The sequence below is a fragment of the Pseudorasbora parva genome, chromosome 18 (genome assembly GCF_024679245.1).
Source record: "Pseudorasbora parva isolate DD20220531a chromosome 18, ASM2467924v1, whole genome shotgun sequence".
NCBI classification, from domain to species: Eukaryota; Metazoa; Chordata; class Actinopteri; order Cypriniformes; family Gobionidae; genus Pseudorasbora; species Pseudorasbora parva.
The window spans coordinates 1,691,920-1,714,372 of record NC_090189.1 but is presented as its reverse complement, the minus strand read 5'-3'; the positions used below and the strand labels follow the sequence as shown (position 1 = coordinate 1,714,372).

The following is a 22,453-nucleotide window of genomic DNA, read 5'->3' as shown; positions in this document are numbered from 1 at the left end:
CCGTAGAAGGCAATGGGATAGCTCTGTCCATTTCTTTTACTGTCTATGGTAATGTGCCACACACGTGTTCAGTGTAAATGAGGGTAGTCTTATTTACAGTAGATAGAGTGGAGTGTGTGCACATTGGGTCACATGACTGCTTTCTGAGAGTTCCAGACATATTTCCCAGTAGGGTTGCCACCTTCAATAAATAAGGGACGCCTGCCGCAGCGGTGGCCAAACACCTCGGGGCCACGATGACCACAGTCCCGATGGTGTGCCAGTGCAGTGGTGGTATATCATAACTTAAAACATGTTTTCATAATTTGTATATATATATTAAGATTGATACCAATGGACATTATAATAGGATATCTGCTATTGAAATCAGTGTGAACAGATGCACTCAGTATAATACACAGCTATGACAATGAAAAACAAACTCAGCTGCTGTAACCTAGGGGGGAGTGGGAGAAGAAATTGCTAATTAACTCGAGTAATTTTATAGTGTTGTGAACAAAGATTTTGACTAAAATATTTGTCATTGTTTGCAGTAACACCATCAAACAAACCACACCAAAAAAATTGTAAATGATATAATATCTATCATTTCTTATTTTAATAAAACACTCAACAACATTTTTATTTTTGGTAAGTTCAGTAAATATATTTATGTATTATTCCGTTTTTATAGTCTATTGTTAATTCTATAGTATTGGATGATTAAATTATTTAAATTTGTTAAGCATAAATAGTTGTTTATTTTATTCCTAAAAGGTCCTATTTTGATTAAATATGTATATATATATGTATCTATCATCTCTTATTAAAGTAATGCTTGTGTCTGACTGTACAACTTAACCTTAATAAACAAATCATACCATAACATCATTAATGTAGCCTACGTACATTATTAACATTATTTCTTTAATAATAGGCAGCATATGAAATCTAACGTTATCAATCAAAATTATTTTGATAGGGTATTTGGACCTGCCTCGCCATCGTTTCTGGATTCTGCCCATATAGAAAAGAGCCGGCGAGGCGGTGTCTCCTCTTCTGACTCTGATTGGCTGTGATTCACGGCCTGTGAACCTGAATCAAACAAACCAACGACGGCAGCGACCCAACTAGGGGCAGAATAGGAGGGACGTGTCTTCACACAATGCGGGTGGACCTATCTGAAATACGGGATCGTCCCGTATTGTCACGGTACGGGTGGCAACAGTGAGACATGAACTGGTTTCTAATGGATTTCAGAAACACATCTGACTCAACAGGTCTAAGCCCTCCACAAGTTTTAAACTCCTCTGATTTATCAGCAGATCTGACTGATGGACATATCGATTCACTCACTCGATGCAACTTCTTGTAATTTTGAGGAGTAAAGAGTTCTCCATATGATAATAGTTTGATATTTAATCTGTAACTTCTCCTCAAACTGAAAGCCATGAGCTGAAAGGACTCGTGGGTAAAATGAACCAGCCATCCTTTACAGTTTTCCAACTGCTTACACAGAAAATCATTACTTCATTTCTGAAACCTGACACTCAAACACCAGAACACACACCAAATCTGCGAAAACACACACTAATACTCTGATCCTCCGACTTAGTTTTCAATTTCATAAAACACAACACACAATTCTCCATGTAACACACACACATCTAAGAGGAAGTATTTTGAATTCCTTTTCCAAACACAACCATTCAAAATGCTACACTAATTCATCAGTGCCTCACACACACTCATTGCTTTACTTAACACACACCAATCATGCTTTAGAATAGGCCAAAGGTCAAGTTATAGGTTTTGAACAATGGATGCAAGCAATGCAGACAGAGAAAGGGGAATTACACACACACACACACACACACACACACACACACACACACACACACACACAATGTGTATAGTCTTTTTTTTTTGCATATTATAGTTCCTTCACAGTACTGTACACATTTTTTAAACAATACCTATAGCAAGTCATATTCACCTCATATTTAAGGCAAGATTATATTTTATAGTGTTTGGATGTTTTCTTTAATAGATTGTGTAAACATCTCAGACGAGCGACTCAAAAGCCTATTTTATAAATAATTAAAAAAATATAAGCCAATGAGATATATTGTGCTGCAGTAATATCTATTATTTGACCTAATATTTGTCTGTTGTGTCAGTGATTTATGAATGTTTGGTGTGTTTAAGCTGAATCATCATCATCATCATCATCATCATCATCATCATGATCTGAGAAATAAAGCCAGTCCAGATTTGTGAATGTGAATTGAGACATTAGTGGCATGAGCAGATCAATATTGAGTGAGATAAGAGCTGCTGTAATACAGTGAGTGTCTCCCTCTACAGGATCACAGCACAATCACACACTCTCCATATGCTCATATTTCACACACACACGGACAGATCTACAGTTGATCAGGGAATATGATCCACATGATGTGTTTGAAGAAGATCAGAAGAGTTTCTCACAAATCAAACAGGGACAGAACGCTTCCTTAGAAAGCAGAACTAAACACAAAGATGAAGTCAAATGAAGTCAAAGCGCTCACTAAATATAGAAGAGTTTGATGAAGTGTGTGTGTGTGTGTGTGTGTGTGTGTGTGTGTGTGTGTGTGTGTGTGTGTGTGTGTCGCTGGAGCTCATGGTCTGATGATCTGACAGAATCATGTTCATTCTCAGATTCATTCATTATTTATCATCTCACTAAACCTGGATCTCACTTTCTGGAAAACTACAAACGGGAAGAATTCATGATCTTACCAGAGACTCAGACGCATTTATGGATTCATCTGATCATGAGGAGGAGGAGGAGGAGGAGGATGAAGATGAGGAGGAGGATGAAGATGAAGATCTTTTATCAGATGGTTTAGACCAGGGCTGTCCTACACTGGTCCTGGAGAGCTTCCGTCCTGCAGATTTGATCTCCAGCCTGAATCAAACACATCTGAAGCAGCTAATCATGATCATCAGGTGCTAGATAATTACAGACAGGTGTGTTGGAGCAGAGCTGGCAGTTTGGGTCGGCCAAATCCAGGCGGAAATGACACTAGAGTAATTTAGTGTAAATACATTACTGTGTCTAAAACAAATGCCAAAGTGAAGCAAATCTCCAGAAAGAAGAGACTCTAAGCTTTCAAATGGTACCATGGAGTTTTTATGCTGCCCTGCATGCTTAATTAAAACACACACACACACACACACACACACACACACACACACACACACACACACACACACACACACACACACACACAGTTAGATTATTGTAATGCTCTACTGGGTGGTCGCCCTGCTCGCTTAATTAAAACACACTCTCTCTTACACACACACACACACACACACACACACACACACACACACACACACACACATGTCTAGATTATTGTAATGCTCTACTGGGTGGTCGCCCTGCTCGCTTAATAAACAAACTCCAGCTGGTCCAAAACGCAGCAGCTCGAGTTCTTACTAGAACCTGAAGTATGATCATATTAGTCCAGTTTATATTAAATAGAGTAAAGATTATGCGTATTTGCTGTCCGGGGAGGACTCCGGGCTCTGAAACGTTTGCCCGAACCCAGAGTAATGGTTAACCCCGTAGCATGGTTAAGAGTGTAATACAATGCTGAAGCAAAGTCTAAAATCCCAAAGGCTGAATCCGAAATCGCCCCCTATACTCTTAAATATGGCATTATTTGAGGGGACAGACATTTGTAGTGGTGTCCGAAACCATAGTGGCCGTTATTGAGCGCAATCATTCAATCCCACAATGCACTGCAATAATGATTGCACAGCTAATCCACACAACGGCTGTCCAACTTCACACACTCGTTTTCATTCAGTGCTTGAAGTGAACTGCATTAGTGGACTAACGTAGGGAAGAGTGAATGAGGGTTTAGGAGGCGATTTCAGATTCAGCCAAAGTCCCTCCTGGGCTCAGCTGGAGATCTCTTTCTAAAGGAGCTCCTGAAGCACTGCTCACAGGTGTGGCCGACTGACGGCTAATCTGGGGAAAAAGGTACTGACAGAGTTGCCAGAATTGTCCCATTTTCTGTGATAGATGCGAACAAACATATGACTCCGACCTGAGGGAAGGTAAAAGGTCTTCAGATTCAATGGTGGACAAATGTCTCATATATAGGAAAAAGAGAAGAGGCGTATTATGGATTATAACCAATGAGAGAAAGATTACATCACATATACATCTCATGACATGAGAACGCGATACACGTGATACCCATGCATTATATAGAGCACATCTGGTCATCATTATATGGACCAGCACTACATTAGGATCCGGCTGTTCCCTTCCAATGTAAAGAATAGGGACCATCAGACCCTCTGACCTGACAAACCCAGCAGAGCCGTCTTTACATGAGGAATATATGCAAGGGAGAGGGAATATGGTTCACATGAGGAGAGAGAGGAGACAAAGGAAAAGCAGACCTACACTTATATTCATAGGATGTGGAATGAAATGATGAGGAAAATAACGGTGGTTACCTAAAGCAGAGGAGTCAAACTCAGGTCCAGGAGGGCCACAGCCCTGCAGTTTAGCTTCAGCCCTAATTAAACACACCTGATCCAGCTAATCAAGTCCTTTAGCCTTATTTGAACACTAGTGGTGTGTGTGTTGGAGCAGAGTTGGGCCCTGTCCCAAATGACACACTTCATGTTCACTTCCGGTCTTGTGGACTTACAACGGCCATTGTGTGTGCGTGTCCGTTAAAGGGTTAGTTCACCCAAAAATGAACATTATTTCATTAATGACTCGCCCTCATGTCGTTGGACACCCGTCAGACGTTCGTTCATCTTCAGAACACAAATGAAGATATTTTAGTGTAAAGCTGAGAAAGGCTTCAGATAGGCCTCCATTGGCATTCAGTCCATTCCCACTCACAAGACCCATAAAGGCCCTAAACACATCGACACACAGCCCATCTCACTACAGCGGCGGGACAATCACTTTACAAAGAGAAGAGAATAGTTATTGTGCACAAAAATCTAAATAACGACTTTATCCGCCGAGTTATTGTCGTGAACTCGACGCATGCGCGAGAATATGATCCGCCGTACATGACCAGAAGAGGAGGAGCGAGACCGACACGGAAGACAATAACTCGGCGGATAAAGTCGTTATTTAGATTTTTGCACACAATAACTATTCTCGTCTCATTGTAAAATGATTGTCCAGCCGCTGTAGTGAGATGGGCTGTGTGTCGATGTGTTTAGGGCCTTTATGGGTCTTGTGAGTGGGAATGGACTGAATGCCAATGGAGGCCTATCTGAAGCCTTTCTCAGCTTTACACTAAAATATCTTCATTTGTGTTCTGAAGATGAACGAAGGTCTGACGGGTGTCCGACGACATGAGGGCGAGTCATTAATGAAATAATGTTCATTTTTGGGTGAACTAACCCTTTAAGTCCACGAGACCGTAGGGTGTCCCATTCATCATTAAAGCTTAAGAAGGGTGCTCGTGAGCGTCCCCTTTGCTATGCGCCTCGATGCGCACTTCAGCTGAGCAGAGGACTTCTACCCGGCAGTCAAAGCGGCATTACGTCCTGAAAGTGCGGACTCAGAGGAAGACCGTGAGGGTTTAGGGTGCCATTTGGGACAGGGCATTGGAGCTAAACTCTGCAGGGCTGTGGCTCTCCAGGAACTGAGTTTGACACCTCGGCTTAAGGGTCAAAGCTGAGATGTAGCCTACATAAAAACTCATCAGGTACCGAGCAGCAACACCCGAGACCAACAGCAGAGGTCGTCATATTCCTCACTGAACACAATATCTTCTTCATAAAACAATATAAACGCAGCCGTATTGTTTCCTGAGGTTGGATGATAAACTGAGATCTGATCAACTCCATCAGATCCGCTCATTGGTGACTTTAACAGACCGACTGAAGCTCAGAACAACACCTGATCAATACTCAATATATACTGGTTAAACTCATCATAGTGGCCATTATTGATTCAGAAGTCGCTGCTATAAGTTCAGAGAATCTCATTATTATTTGTGAGTTGAGAACAGAATGACATTCAGTGAATGAACCTGAAAGAATGGCGCTTGTGTAAAACAGAAATAAGGCTTTGTTAATCAAATCTGTATCAGTGTGTGTTTGATATTGATCCTCACACACAGAATATGAAGAGCAGGTTTGATCTTTGTCCACTCGATTGTGGTGTTCATTGAATAAACTCTATTATGAACTGGTGTAGCCTCTTTATTTCTCCCACACTGAACCTCAACACACACTTCGCTCCTTCTGTTTCTTTCTCATCTGCCCATTGTGTGTTTGGTGTGATACTGCCATCTAGAGGACAATAATAGGAACTGTGCCTTCATTCTTCAACAGTTACTGCACTTTCTCAAAGAAGGCAAACTGAAAAGATAAATCATTTCCAGATGAATATAAAGCTCATTCTGACTGAATTATGACACATTTATTCTGTTGGAGAGGAAACACTAAAGATGCTGCGATCAGGATCTTCACAGACGATCATCTTCAGTGATTTCTGACCATCCTGATCTGAGACGTCAAACGTGTTCCTCTGAAGGAGACGCCACAGGAAACAATGATTATTAACTAGAGCTCGATAAAGAGAGACACTGGAGGAAATGAGCTCACAAAGGGTTTGTAATACACACACACACACACACACACACACACACACACACACACACACACACACACACACACACACACTAAATTGTATGTGTTGTATTTCAAATAATGTGCTAGTCAGAGTCTGCTTCTCCAGGATGGACTTTTATTGGCCTGTTTCCTTCAGTTTTTACTCCAGTGCTCTTACAGTAAACGCTTCAAAGACAGAAAACACTCGATATACACAAAGAACAAAATGACAAATAATGATCGGTGCAAAAGATGCAAACATCTGATTGTGTTTCAGGATAAACTCCAAATATTTTTCTAATATGAGGAGTTATCATATTAACATGGAAAAGACACAACACTGGAATAACTGGAGGAAAATGCATGATTTCATTTCTAGTTTAAGATTGCAAAACTATAAAATATGATATAATTTACACTCGTATCCACATGTACAGTATTCCCGCTCTTTCCTCAAGGCCTGACTCAGTTTACTCCTCCGCTGGTTTGTGCTCTGAGGAAGGATCCGGATCCGTTATGAGGAAGACTGAAGGTCTGTTGATCTTATTTCATCCGGATCCGTTATGAGGAAGACTGAAGGTCTGCTGATCTTATTTCATCCGGATCCGTTATGAGGAAGACTGAAGGTCTGTTGATCTTATTTCATCCGGATCCGTTATGAGGAAGACTGAAGGTCTGCTGATCTTATTTCGTCCGGATCCGTTATGAGGAAGACTGAAGGTCTGTTGATCTTATTTCATCCGGATCCGTTATGAGGAAGACTGAAGGTCTGCTGATCTTATTTCATCCGGATCCGTTATGAGGAAGACTGAAGGTCTGTTGATCTTATTTCGTCCGGATCCGTTATGAGGAAGACTGAAGGTCTGTTGATCTTATTTCATCCGGATCCGTTATGAGGAAGACTGAAGGTCTGCTGATCTTATTTCATCCGGATCCGTTATGAGGAAGACTGAAGGTCTGTTGATCTTATTTCATCCGGATCCGTTATGAGGAAGACTGAAGGTCTGCTGATCTTATTTCGTCCGGATCCGTTATGAGGAAGACTGAAGGTCTGTTGATCTTATTTCATCCGGATCCGTTATGAGGAAGACTGAAGGTCTGTTGATCTTATTTCGTCCGGATCCGTTATGAGGAAGACTGAAGGTCTGTTGATCTTATTTCATCCGGATCCGTTATGAGGAAGACTGAAGGTCTGTTGATCTTATTTCATCCGGATCCGTTATGAGGAAGACTGAAGGTCTGCTGATCTTATTTCATCCGGATCCGTTATGAGGAAGACTGAAGGTCTGCTGATCTTATTTCGTCCGGATCCGTTATGAATGAAGCGTCCGTCAGGATCTGGAGAGTCCAGAACACACTTTAATGTGCTGTGCTTTATAAAGACAGTCCTCATCAACACACACTGACATTAATATATGAACACGATCATCTCAGAAATGATCTTACCTTCAGGCGTCCTCATGTCATTTCTTCAGATGTTCCTGATCTCAGCTCATGTTTGATCCTCTCTGATGCTTCAGATGGACACTTTACAGGTGTGTGTGGATCCTCAGAGACTGGGAATGAACAAGCAGACGGCTGAGTATAGTCAGGTTAAGTAAGTTGCTAACACACACTAGTCGACTTTAATAGTCTGCCATGAGCTTAAGCTTGATGTCGAGGAGTCACTGATCATTCATGGCCACCAGAGGGCGCAGCAGGATAAATAAATGCAGAGCATACTCTGAGACGGAGAGATAGGTGGAAGATATGGTATTGTTTAAGATTTAAACAAGAATTAGGTTTTTTACGTCTGTACCTTACTTCTCTCACCCAAGGGTGTAGGTTTGGTCTCAGCTGTGGTGGGGATATTCCAGCAGGTTTGGCCAGATTATATAGTCTATTATTTATGTTACTGAGTATGGAAACGCACCATAGTTTATTAATAAGTCTATTCATTTATGAGGCTCTTCAGTTCAAATGATCCAGTACCAAAATAATACAAAATACTCTTTAATTGCCAAGTTCACTAATTATGTTCAAAGCTCATTTGGAAAAACACACACAAAATGACTTATTTTCAATATAAAGTGATTGTGGACTGGATATTGTTTTAGTATTGGGCATGTCAAAGATTAGTAACAGCTTTAGCTTTGATGCATTGTTAGTTTTTGTTCAGGATCAGATTTTTTTCTCGCTCATTCACTGTTCGTGGCTGATTTTGCCCCATTGACTTCCATTATAATCACATTTTCTGACTGGAAAGCGATGACACCATATACTCAAGCATTCCTGATTTATGATGACATTGAACAATTACAAACATTAAGAATAATTCCTCAGCTCTGTAGGTCCACGAGTGAATGGTGTCCAGAACTCAAGCGGTGACATAAGTCCATTAGACTTTATTACTAGTTTTAGGATTCCTTTTAAATGCCACAACTAGACTAACAACTAGTTTATTCATCACCAATTTACACAAAATGCACCAAGTTCAGCATTTGTACTCAAACTGGCACTCCAAACAAGTGGAGATGGAGTCCATTTACCATAAGAGCTGTTTGTAGTGTGAAGATGTGTTTTTCCAACATGCAACACCAGACGGAAAAATATTTAAGTAACATAACTTTTAACATTATCAATGTTGTTCTTGTATTGGGTTTTATTTTTAATGTCAATATTTCATCTCTAGCCATCAGAAGTGTGCCTGATTTTTCAGTTTATCCCCCATCTATGCCCCTGAATAGAGCGAACCAATGCCGGGCTTGTAGGCAGCATCTCCTTCTTCAAGAACAACTTCAAGCTTTAGCAACGCTCCTGATAACTGAAAAGATAGCAACAGTAGCACAGGCCGTTAAAAAAGTGAAACAGCACATTATATAACATTATTCAACTACTAAAGATGAAGATGATGGAGGGTCATCATCTCTTAACAGCTCATCCCTAAAGAAAAAGATAAGTGGATTCAAGTTGTAATATTATACACATTTTAAATCATTATTCAAATTAATTATGCATACTTTGGTAAATGAAGTAATTTAATATTAGCTGAGCAATATTATAGTTACATAATTAGAAACCCAGCACAGTGTATTTTTGCATTGCCACAGGTTTCAGGGAGAAGTGAAGGGAGAAGTTTCTTCTTCTGAAATTGGATTAGAATAATAATTTTAAAAAAAAGATACAATTTTCCATTACTTTTTAATTAATTATTTAATTAACTATTAGCAGTACAATATCAAAATTAATTGAACACAAGGATGCATTAAATGTATCACAAACGAACTTCACAGCCGTCAGGGCTTCTACAGGAAACTGTAACAAACTCCCACTCAGCAGCCAATCATCATCACTGTGGAAAAGATGAGAGATGGTTTCAGAGGCTCTGGGGGGATATTATGATTGTGAGTTATAGGTCTGATGAAAAGAGTAAAATTGAAAACAAACTACAGTCATTTCTGTATGTATGATCAAAACCGCAACATTACCAGTCACACTCTAGACAGCTAAAGAACCACACAAAACCATATTCCAGATTCACAGCAAAGACTAATGTTTGTGCGGTTTGAACTGAAAGCATGATCAGACCAGCTCTGAGATGTTGTTTGTGACAAATAATGGAAATGTGTAATTAATGAACAAATACTGGCAAAATATACATTTTTCCAAACATTACTGTGGCCAAATCAAACACAGAACAATGTTTAGTGTGCCTGTATTACACTGACCACTTCAACGCCAACACACACCAAGACTAAAGTGCATGTTTGAGCGTGTGTGTGCATTTGATATAACCGTCCTAAAGTCCTGGAGTGATGATCTGACCTCAGACTGCAGATCTACAGAGATCGCCACTGACTGAAGAGCACCGTTAGATTAAATACTCAGACCAGAACAAAGGATTGGAAATATTTGCAGCACAGCACCAGAGGGAGAGGTTTGAGATATCTGAAGAGATCTGAGAAAGAGAAGCCCAGAGTTCTCAAACGCTTCAGTCTCTCTCATCCTATCAGAGACTGCAGTGAAAGTGAGACCAATTTAACAATCGAGACCTTTAAAAGACACCAGACATGAGACAATAGATTCACAAAAGACATCATCTGCAGTATTTCTGCATTCTGTGACTTCAGTCAGGAGGAGGAGAAGGTTTGGGCAGTCACACTCTTTCTGTGAGATCTTCTCTTCAGATTAGGGAGTTTTATTGTTTTATTGCAGTGTTGGATCTCAGCGTTTGTCTTAGCAGTGAAACCCATTCTTACAAACTAATCTTTTACTTTGACCTTTTCCTCCATTAACCCCTGATGGACCGTATGAACAGAACTTCAGCAATAATAAGAGCCAGCTGGGAAACTTCTGGTGAAATGTCCCGTGTGTGTGTCGGTCTCTTATCCTGAGGAAGATTTAGCCGCATCAGGAGTGTAATACTTAGTTTATAATCAGAATCTGGACATCACTGATGATGATGATGATGGTGATGATGATGAAGATGATGATGATGAAGATGATGATGATGAAGATGATGGTGATGATGATGATGATGATGGTGGGGATGATGGATCACATGACACTAGAAATCAGAAATATAGTGAATTAATGGGATTATGTTCTTGATCACACATCTGTGAAGAGCTTCAATAGTCTATAGAGCAGAAAGTCTGAAGTCAATCTGATGAATCTGAACAGGAAATCTAGAGAGACTAAAATGATGAAGGATTGAACTAATGATCAAACACTCACTGGTTGGCTTTAGTTCCTCCATACTTGCACATCTCTGAAGTGTCGGCCGTCTTTCCTCTTCTGATCCTCTGGTGTGTGTGTCCATCTCTCTTCTCTCTCCTCTTTCCTCTTCTGATCCTCTGGTGTGTGTGTCCATTCTTCTCTCGTTCTTCTTGTTTTCTGCTGCTCTGTGATTTCTGAGGCAGTTTTCTGTGTGTGTGGTTTTCTCTACACACTCCATTTGAATCTGTACACACACACACACACACACACACACACACACACACACACACACACACACACACACACACACACACAGCGTTTAGTTAAAGTGATATAACATCAGATCACGAGACATCAGGGGACTATTCCAGAAAGCAGGTTGTGTGACATACGGCGTATGTTTAGGTTCAAGTTAGCGGATAACCTCAATTACCATTTTACCTCAACTGTCAGGTCCAAAACCACCGGTAACCTCCAGTGTGTGTAAGTAACCAGCAACTCTCTGAACATAACCTGCTCCAGAGCGGCTCAGGGTCCACAACAGTATATATTAATTCTAAAGCACTATTATAACAAGGTCATGTTTAAATGTTAATGCAGAATATATTTATGATTTATTTTACTGTGATCTCACACATCCCACACAGGGGCGGCAGTGTCTCAGTGGTTCATGTAGGTTGTCTACAAACCGAAAGGTTGGTGGTTCACTCCCCGGTTCCACCAAGTGTCGAGGTGTCGTGATGGGTGAATGTGAGGCAAAATGTAAAGCGCTTTGGATGGCCATAGGGTCTGTTAAAAGCGCTATATAAATGCAGTCCATTTACCATTTACATAGATCTGCATTCCACTAATTAGCATCAACCGTTATATATAACCCTTATTCTGTTGAGAAGGTCTGTGTTAACTGTGAACATACTCTGAGTTGGCTGAACTTACTCGCAGTCATGTGTTTGTGGAACCAGCCTTAGCACACCTCGAGTAAGCAACGTTTGGGTCAATCTACCGCGAGTTCAGGGAATGTGTGACGGTAAGTGTTACGCCTGCCTGTTGCCCTCTGCTGGCTCGGCTAGACAGTGCAGATGTTAGTTGGGGGACCGGTGTATTCTATCAGTAATCAACCCTCTATTATGGCGTTTGGGATATAAGGTCTGTGTGCTCAAGAGTTGCTCTCTCTCGCTATGTTTCTCCTGTTTATGTAATTTTCTTAATATTTCCTCCTTTATCAATTTGTTTGTGACAGAGAATATTTGGTTACCACATGTGTCTTTTTCCCCTATAGACATTGGTTTTCTTTTGTTAAATAACTCTTTTCTTGTTTTATAAATAAATTACTTGTACTGAGAAGGAAGAACACACGTCAGATTATAATTCATATTCATTATCATTTCACTTTAAATTAAATCTTCTGCCAAATTCATTTAGTTGAGGACATAAATTCACACAGACCTCACAGAATCTGCTGAATATGAGTAAAGGAATCACAGAATATCGTGTTGCTTTTATTCAGTCCACAATTTCACATGACATGTTTACACACACACCCTCCAGGCTAAAGGTCAGTGCACGTTTGCGTTCATTCGTTTTTTTATTTAATAACAAGTTGAAATATGAGAAAACAGCTCATTCATTTTTCATTTAAAAAAATAAAAATAAAAAGTGAGAATTTGGCTTGATTTTATATTTTTAGATTCAGGGATAGAAAATGGATAAAAGGCTTGAATAATAGATTTCCACCAGTGGGCTTTCATGAAACGCCTCTTTCCTCTGATTGGTCAACCAAAGATCAACCCGTGCCGCTTCCGGTGTTTCCACAGAATAACGTTCCTCCGCTGCTGGACGGACTCTTAAAGTGTTTAATAAACTCTCTCTCATCAAACAACCGGACTAAAGCCGTGACAGAGGACTAAGGGTTTTCTTCTCTATAGGCACGGATTCTACAACAAAACATGCTAGAGAAATATTAGCTGATTATTTCAGAAATATTACTGTAGGTTACCTCGCATCTGCACCCACATTACCCCTCAGATTATCTCTTTGACACAACTCTGCTTTTATTGAGTCCAACTATCAAAATCTGCGGCACCTATAGAGTAGTATTGCATCCTTCATATCTCCGAAAAGTCTTTAGTTTTATTATATTTATAAAAGAAATATGGGCTGTACAGAGTCTTGCCAGAAAAAAACGAGCGCGTGAAGGCGTATTGAATGACGAAGCACGCGATCGTGTCGTTTACTGATGTTTACTCACGCGACGATAGCCGACAGCACAGACATTTGAAGCAGTTTAACTCACCGGCTGCTTCCAAAGCAGGACCGAACCTTTATCGCTGGGACCGCTCCGTCAGAAACACACTTCTTTGGTATGATTTGGTGAAGTCCTGACAGCAGTGACCGTGGAGATCCACTTTGAGACGCGACTGAAGCGATGTTGTGAAGCTTCCCGTCATTTCTGCGTTCAAATCGGTTCAAATGCAGCGCTGCCTTCCCAGAATGCTGTGCTGAAGCGTTGAAGTCGCTCGACGTCACCCATAGGAATAAAGTGGAGCGCGGCGCGGACTATAACGACAGAAGTGTTCACGGACGACTGGATCTGCAGCTGAGAGTGTGTATGGGCGTGCGTTTCCTCTCTCGCTCTAGTCACGCGCGCGCACCCTACCGGGAGAAGAGCCCGTACGGCCCATACAAGGACCTTCCGCTCTATTAACGTCAAGCCGACCCATACTCGAAAAAAACTCTCCGAAACTTGTGAGAAACCGGAAGGAGTATTTTTAACACAGAAATACTCCATCAAACGTCCAACATTAGTTTTTGAAACTTTGTCTATGTTTAGGATGGGAATCCAAGTCTTTAACAGTGGAAAGCTCAGTATGCAGGAAACAGCATTTCACCGCCCCTTTAATACAGTTACGTGCTGCCACCTACTGGGGTCTTAATAACTCATAATCTAAGTATTGTTTCATTTAAAAAAATAAAAATCGTATTTCAAAAGGCTAGGCCTATTAAAAATATTATATTTTAATCTTTAATCTCATAACACTATATATGTAATTGTAATTATGTGTAAATCCTCTGAGCAGCATTAAAACAGTTTGCAAATAGGTCTAAATGCTACTTCAGAATTCATAAAAAGATGAAAAATATATTTTAAAAGATTAGAATACTTGCCCTTATTTAGTTATATGGAATAATTGCCCTAAAATGATTATAAGCTATAGGCTACCTATTAAAAATAAACAACTAAAAACTAATAGAATAACCAAAACAACAGATGCGGCGTTATAGTAAACTGACATTGATACAAAATATTGTCATATTTTCATATTTTCATATCTATCATATTTAAGCTTCATCCCTTGTCCAAAACTCATAGTGCTGTCTGCACCGCGGTTCTCCAACTCTAAACCTGTCGCTGTCCAGTCGGTCACACTGCAGATGCGAGGTAACCTACATTAATATTACATTAATATTTCTGAAATAATCCAACCCAGCTATATTTCTCTAGCACGTAGGATGTCAACCCTTATTAGTCCCTGTCCAGCGCGATCTGTCACGGCATTAGTCCGGTTGTTTGATGAGAGAGAGTTTATTAAACACTTTAAGAATCCTTCAAAAGATCTTTGGTTGACCAATCAGCGTACGGGGCATTTCATGCAAGCCCACATGTGGAAATCAAATATTCAATCCTTTTAACCATTTTCTATCACTGAACGTAAACATATAAAAATCAAAGAAAAGAAAAAAAAAAAAAGAAAAAAAAGGAAAAATTTATAAATTAACCGTTTTCCATTTTTTCTGTAGGCTGCTTGATATTAAATCGAAAAACGAATGAACTCAAAAGTACACGGACCTCAAGGCTAAATCATAATATATGTGAACGTATGACAACTATTCATGTAAATGATGCTTTGCCTATAAATTCTGCTTTTGTAAAATACAAACATCTATTTTAGAGTAAGGAGTAATGTTTGATTTCAAATTTCACTTTCACTTTCACTAAAATAGAAAGATAAATGTCTTCAATAGTCCTCAAATGTTTCAATAAATAGAAATCTCTTTACAGAATAATTAAAGAGAAAGTGTTTTATTACCTTGTGTTGAGAGAGACGTCCAGAGCCGCTCTGAGAGATATGAGAGATTTTGAGAGAGAGAGAGAGAGAGAGAGAGAGAGAGAGAGAGAGAGAGAGAGAGAGAGAGAGAGAGAGAGAGAGAGAGAGAGAGAGAGATATTAGGAAGATATATGAGATCTTCTCCTCCTCTTATGTGTAGTGTCTCAGTCTCATGTCCTCCAATGTGTACATTTTCATCTTTCTGTCAAATGCAGTACAGTTCAGGAAGTTCAGCTCTGGTATAGCCTACGTTCTTCTCCTTCCTCATCCGCTCTCTCTTTACAGGAAACGTGACACAGAACCTGAGTAAAAGCATTTGTGTTAAACAATGCTTTGAACATTAGCTACTATTTTAAAGCTACAGTTTTAACAGTGTTATAAATTAAAGAATAATGAAATGATAAATAATAGGAAACAAACTCAAAATAAATATAAATATGGATTTGTTTTATTATTTTCCTCTGCTTTGATGTTTTGTAATTCTGTGGAACTGATAGGCTGTATACGGTAGCCTATAGTTATTTTATATTCCTTAATAAACTCTGCCAGTGTAAGGGTGGATCGCCTGCAGTGGTTCAGGCTGCAGGGTTGCGGAACGACTAAAGAAACGTTATCAGCAAGATAACACCCATCAACGACGGAAATAAGCGCAGTTACAATAGCAGAAAATGTGGGAGAGCGATGCTTTAATGTGACAATTACCACAATGTGTCAATACCAAACCAAAACTAGTTAGCAAATCATTTGTAATTAAAATAATGAAATTACCTAAATCCGGTTATGGGTACACTTAAAATAGTTACAAAATAGATGAATGAAATGATAACTTATACCATTAATCGTTTAAACCATTAATACCATTAATTCAATTAACAGATGGTTAGCGAGTAGATCGTTCTCTGGGATGCGTTTTCATGAAAATCGAATGTAAAGAGTTTTATCTCTAAACACAGATTAGCTTATAACGCTAGTCTATCGGGCGTAGTGAAATTAAATCGCTAGTTAATACCACTAACAAGGCTCAAAATAGCCTCACACTAACACGGCAGCATAATGAGGGTCCCTACATGCAAACCGAAGCATTGAGAACTTTGTAAGAGTACAAACAGTTTAATAAGAAGAACCTTTATAAACATAGTACATAACGCGTTCACGGACAGGCACCATCTTGGAAAACAGTCTCGACGAATCGATCCACGAGCGCTGTGCTAAGTGAGCTGGTCGATAGGAATTAAGTTTGTGAAATGTAATAACATGGACATTTTTATTTTTATTTATTTATTTATTTATTTTCTCTGTTGTGTTCAGTGTTTTCTTGCGGAAACAACGGACCATATGAGATTCAGTCACAGTTCATCACTTAGCAGAGATCTCGTCGCTCGATGAGTCGAGACTGTTCTCCAAGATGGCGCCTGTCCGTGAACGCGTTATGTACTATGTTTATAAAGGTTCTTCTTATTAAACTGTTTTAACTCTTACAAAGTTCTCAATGCTTCGGTTTGCATGTAGGGACCCTCATCATGCTGCCGTGTTAGTGTGAGGCTATTTTGAGCTGTTAGTGGTATTAACTAGCGGTTTAATTGAGAGAAGCAATTCAATTGACTGATAGACAACTACTCTGTAAGTGTTTGTAACTTTTCTCATTTGATTGTTTGTTCATTTGTTGTTGGATAAGTGTGTCTGTGTAGTGCTGAGGTGTGTATTATTAGTTTTGGTATATTCTCTGGGTGTGTGTGGGAGTTAGCATTTGTTGAGTTAGCATTTGTTTGGTCATTGCCACGTTGGAAGCGAGTTTGTTGGGGGCGTGGCCAGCGAGGTATTAAAAGCCTTGTGTGTTTGAAACATTTTGGCTAGAGAGAAGCAATTCAATTGACTGATAGACAACTACTCTGTAAGTGTTTGTAAATTTTCTCATTTGATTGTTTGTTCATTTGTTGTTGGATAAGTGTGTCTGTGTAGTGCTGAGGTGTGTATTATTAGTTTTGGTATATTCTCTGGGTGTGTGTGGGAGTTAGCATTTGTAGAGTTAGCATTTGTTTGGTCATTGCCACGTTGGAAGCGAGTTTGTTGGGGGCGTTCCCAGCTGCTTTCAATAACGATACTCAAGTGAGTATAAATAGCGTGATAGTCCGCGGCAGTGGAAGCGGCAGTGTGAAGCCCTCCTTGTGTGAAGACCGACGAGTGTAAAGACTTCAACTCTTCCCAGTGCAACTCCTCCCGAGCAAGGACCCCGGCAAGGCACTTGAGTATCATCTTCCTTTTCATTATTTGTGTTCGGCTCTACTTCCTATCTGGCCTTTTCACCATGTGCTTTCAAATCTCAACTATAACTACTAGCACTCGTAAATCACGCTCCGTACGCACGAGACGCCGTAATCCTAATAATTTGCGCTATATCCTAACATCCTCTGCTACTTTACTCTTTATTCCAATTGGTCTCTGGAATTGCCAGTCGGCTGTAAACAAAGCAGACTTTATTTCATCTATTGGGACTCATTCTCAGCTTAGCCTCATGGCCCTAACTGAGACCTGGATCAAACCAGAGGACACTGCCACTCCTGCAGCCCTCTCAAGCAATTATACTTTTTCACACACTCCTCGGCCTATTGGGAGGGGTGGGGGTACTGGTTTGCTTATCTCAAATGATTGGAAATTTGATCCATTACCGTCTCTACCGGCCAATTCATTTGAATCGCACTCAATCACTATTACTCACCCTGTTAAAATCCATGTGGTAGTGGTCTATCGTCCTCCAGGTCACCTCGGTAACTTTGTGGAGGAGTTGGATGTGTTACTTTCTAGCTTCCCTGAGGATGGCACTCCACTGATTCTGCTTGGCGACTTCAACATCCATCTTGATAAACACCTAGCTGCAGACTTCAGCACTCTACTGACTTCATTTGACCTTAAGTTAGTATCTACTACGGCTACTCACAGATCAGGTAACCAATTAGACCTCGTCTACACACGCAACTGCTCCACAGACAACACTTTAGTTACTCCATTACACACCTCAGACCACTTTCTCATCACTCTTAACCTCATACTGACTCCAGATACAAAACATACTCCTACACAGATTACCTTTCGGCGTAATCTACGCTCACTCTCTCCCTCTCGCCTATCCACTATGGTTTCATCTTCACTCCCTCCACCTGCTCAGTTCTCAGCACTGGACACTAACAGTGCTACTGACACTCTTTGCTCCACTCTAACATCCTCCTTAGACAGTTTTTGCCCCCTTTCATCCAGACCAGCCCGCCCCACCCCATCTGCCCCCTGGCTGTCTGAAGTTCTCCGTGAACATCGCTCTGGACTCAGGGCGGCAGAGAGGAAATGGCATAAATCTAAAAACAATACTGACCTTGCCTTTTATCAGTCTCTTCTCTCTTCTTTCTCTACAAATGTCTCCACTGCTAAAACAACATACTACCACAACAAAATCAACAATTGCTCTGACTCTCGCCAACTCTTTAAAACATTCTCCTCTCTCCTTTGTCCACCTCCTCCCCCTCCTTCATCAACTCTTACAGCTGATGACTTTGCATCATTTTTCACCAACAAAACAGCTCTCATTAGCAAACAGTTCTCCTCATCACTAACTGACACGCACATCTCAACAACTAACACGAACACACTTCCATCCTTCTCTCCACTCTCAGAGGCAGATATTTCTAAACTCATCCTTTCCAATCACCCTACTACCTGTCCACTTGATCCTATTCCCACTCACCTCCTTCAGGCTATTTCTTCTTCAATCACTCCTGCACTCACTCACATTGTCAACACTTCTCTTCACACGGGAACCTTTCCCACAGCATTTAAGCAGGCTCGGGTAACCCCACTGCTTAAGAAACCCTCTCTGAATCCAGCACTTTTAGAAAACTACCGACCGGTATCCCTTCTGCCTTTCATTGCAAAGACCCTTGAGCGAGTTGTGTTCAATCAACTCTCTATGTTTCTTGAACGGGACAACCTCCTAGACAACAACCAATCCGGCTTCAAAAGCGGCCATTCGACTGAGACTGCCTTGCTCTCGGTAACTGAGGCACTGAGACTGGCAAAAGCAGCTTCCAAATCCTCAGTGCTCATTCTGCTGGATCTGTCTGCTGCTTTTGACACAGTTAACCACCAGATCCTCCTGTCAACACTTAAGAGGACGGGGATCTCAGGATCTGCTCTCCAGTGGTTCAGGTCTTACCTCTCTGGTAGGTCCTACAGGGTGTCATGGAGAGGTGAAGTGTCTAAGTCTCATAATCTAGCTACTGGGGTTCCACAGGGCTCAGTCCTTGGACCACTTCTCTTCTCCATCTACATGTCATCATTAGGTTCTGTCATTCAGAAACACGGCTTCTCCTATCACTGCTATGCTGATGACACTCAACTCTACTTCTCATTTCAACATGATGATCCTACAGTCAGTGTTCGTATCGCTGCCTGTCTGACAGACATTTCTGACTGGATGAAAGAGCATCATCTTAAACTCAATCTTGCAAAGACAGAATTACTTGTTTTCTCAACCAACCCAGCACTTCATCAAAATTTCTCCATTCAGCTTGGTTCATCGACCATAACTCCATCAAGGACAGCAAGAAACCTTGGAGTTGTGATTGATGACCAGTTAAACTTCACTGACCACATTACTGCAATAGCACGGTCCTGCAGATTTGCTTTATACAACATTAGAAAGATTAGACCCTTCCTATCAGAACAGGCTGCACAACTCCTTGTTCAAGCTCTTGTTCTCTCCAGACTGGACTATTGTAATGCTCTTCTGGCTGGGCTTCCAGCATGCACTATCAAACCCTTGCAGCTGATCCAGAATGCAGCGGCGAGAGTGGTCTTTAATGAGCCGAAGAGAGCGCATGTTACGCCTCTCTTCATCAGACTGCACTGGTTGCCAATGGCTGCTCGCATCAAATTCAAGGCACTAGTTATCGCCTACAAAACAACCACTGGCTCTGCACCATTATACCTAAACTCAATTGTTCAGACTTACACACCCTCCAGAAGCTTGCGTTCTGCGAGCGAGCGGCGCCTCGTGGTTCCTTCCCAAAGAGGCATGAAATCGCTCTCACGGACATTTCCTGGACCGTTCCCACCTGGTGGAATGACCTGCCGATCTCAATTCGTGCTGCCGAGTCTGTAGCCATTTTTAAAAAACATCTTAAGACACATCTTTTCCAATTGCACTTGACCAATACAGAATAGCACTTACTGATCACCACAGCAACGACCAAAAGCGCACACTCCTGGATCATATCTACGTCTCTCATCCGGATTTGTGCCTTCAGGCGGGTGTGTTACATAGTTATCATAACTATCAGAATCCAGTGTTCTGTATATTGCGTACGTGAGTTTTTGTTGTAGATGGCTATTGCTGCGCGTTTAGCTAGAATACAAAACCAACCCATTGGGCCACTGAATCTGCATTAACGACAACAGCTGGGGCAACAGCCTTAGTCCTAATGGGTTGTTATCATAGCTATCAAAATCCAGTGTTCGGCACTTTGCGTACGTGAGTTTTTGTTGTAGATGTCTTTAAAAAAAATAAAAAATAAAAATTGTTGTATATTGTGCTAATTAATTGAGATTTCTTACAGCTCTTACAGGTTGTTGGCCTTGTCTGTTTCGTTGCTTCTATTACTCTCCCCTTTTTTGTAAGTCGCTTTGGATAAAAGCGTCTGCTAAATGATTAAATGTAAATGTAAAAAATGTGTGTGTTGGGTAGGTTTAGGGGCTGTGTGTGTGTGTGTGTGTGTGTGTGTGTGTTGGGTAGTTTTAGGGGCAGTGTGTGTGTGTGTGTGTGTGTGTGTGTGTGTGTGTGTGTGTGTGTGTGTGTGTGTGTTGGGTAGTTTTAGGGGCAGTGTGTGTGCGTGTGTGTGTGTTGGGTAGGTTTAGGGGCTGTGTGTGTGTGTGTGTTGAGTAGGTTTAGGGGATGTGTGTGTGTGTGTGTGTGTGTGTGTGTGCGTGTGTGTGTGTTGGGTAGGTTTAGGGGCTGTGTGTGTGTGTGTGTGCGTGTGTGCGTGTTGGGTAGTTTTAGGGGCTGTGTGTGTGTGTGATGGGTAGGTTTAGGGACAGTGTGTGTGTGTGTGTGATGGGTAGGTTTAGAGGCAGTGTGTGTGTGTGATGGGTAGGTTTAGGGGCAGTGTGTGTGTGTGTGTGTGTGTGTGTGTGTGTGTGTGTGTTGGGTAGGTTTAGGGGCAGTGTGTGTGTGTGGGGGGGGGTAGGTTTAGAGGCGGGGCAGTGTGTGTGTTTGTGTGTGCGATGGGTAGGTTTAGGGGCAGTTTGTGTGTGTGTGTGTGTGTGTGTGTGTGTGTGTGTGTGTGTGGGGGGGGGGGGTAGGTTTAGAGGCGGGGCAGTGTGTGTGTTTGTGTGTGCGATGGGTAGGTTTAGGGGCAGTTTGTGTGTGTGTGTGTGTGTGTGTGTGTGTGTGTGTGTGTGTGTGTGTGTGTGTCTAATCTATTTTCTTGATCTATTTTTCAGGTGTTTTGCGTGAAAGGCTTTAATAGCTGAGAGATTTGACATCAGTAACACGAGTGGATCTGAATCTGTATCATCAGTCCAGCCGCTGTATTCATGATAACGGCTGCTTCTCTTCATTTCCAGTCTCTGTAGATCCAGTCGAGCCGTAAAGTCAAATATGATCAAACATGAGGTGAGAAGAGAAAGATCTTTACAGCCACGACTCATAAAAATCACATTTATCATCATCACACACTTTAGCAGCTTTATCCAGATCTATTGTGAATATTGTAGTGTTAATATCAGATGCTGTAATAACTCTGATCTGATGTTATGTTAGTTTAACTAAACTCTCTCTGTGTGTGTGTGTGTGTGTGTGTGTGTGTGTGTGTGTGTAGATTCAGATGAGTGTGTAGAGAAAACCACACACACAGAAAACTGCCTCAGAAATCAGAGCAGCAAAAAACAAGACAGAGAGAAGAATGGACACACACACCAGAGGATCCGAAGAGAGAAGAGGAGAGAGAAGAATGGACACACACACCAGAGGATCA

The 22,453-nt window shown here is 41.1% G+C and overlaps 1 long non-coding RNA gene across 2 annotated transcripts; it reads right to left on the bottom strand.

Annotated features, from left to right (window-relative positions):
- Positions 1-7,839: 7,839 nt before the first annotated feature.
- Positions 7,840-15,630, bottom strand: LOC137045840 (uncharacterized). 2 transcript variants are annotated; one of them, XR_010898856.1, is made up of 4 exons: positions 15,417-15,630; positions 8,429-11,572; positions 8,077-8,186; positions 7,840-7,968 (listed from the first exon to the last, which is right to left on the bottom strand). It is a non-coding gene; the product is annotated as an uncharacterized lncRNA (long non-coding RNA). The 2 variants fall into 2 exon arrangements; XR_010898855.1 differs by lacking the exon at positions 15,417-15,630 and having other exon boundaries at positions 8,429-11,861.
- Between the last annotated feature and the right edge of the window lie 6,823 nt (positions 15,631-22,453).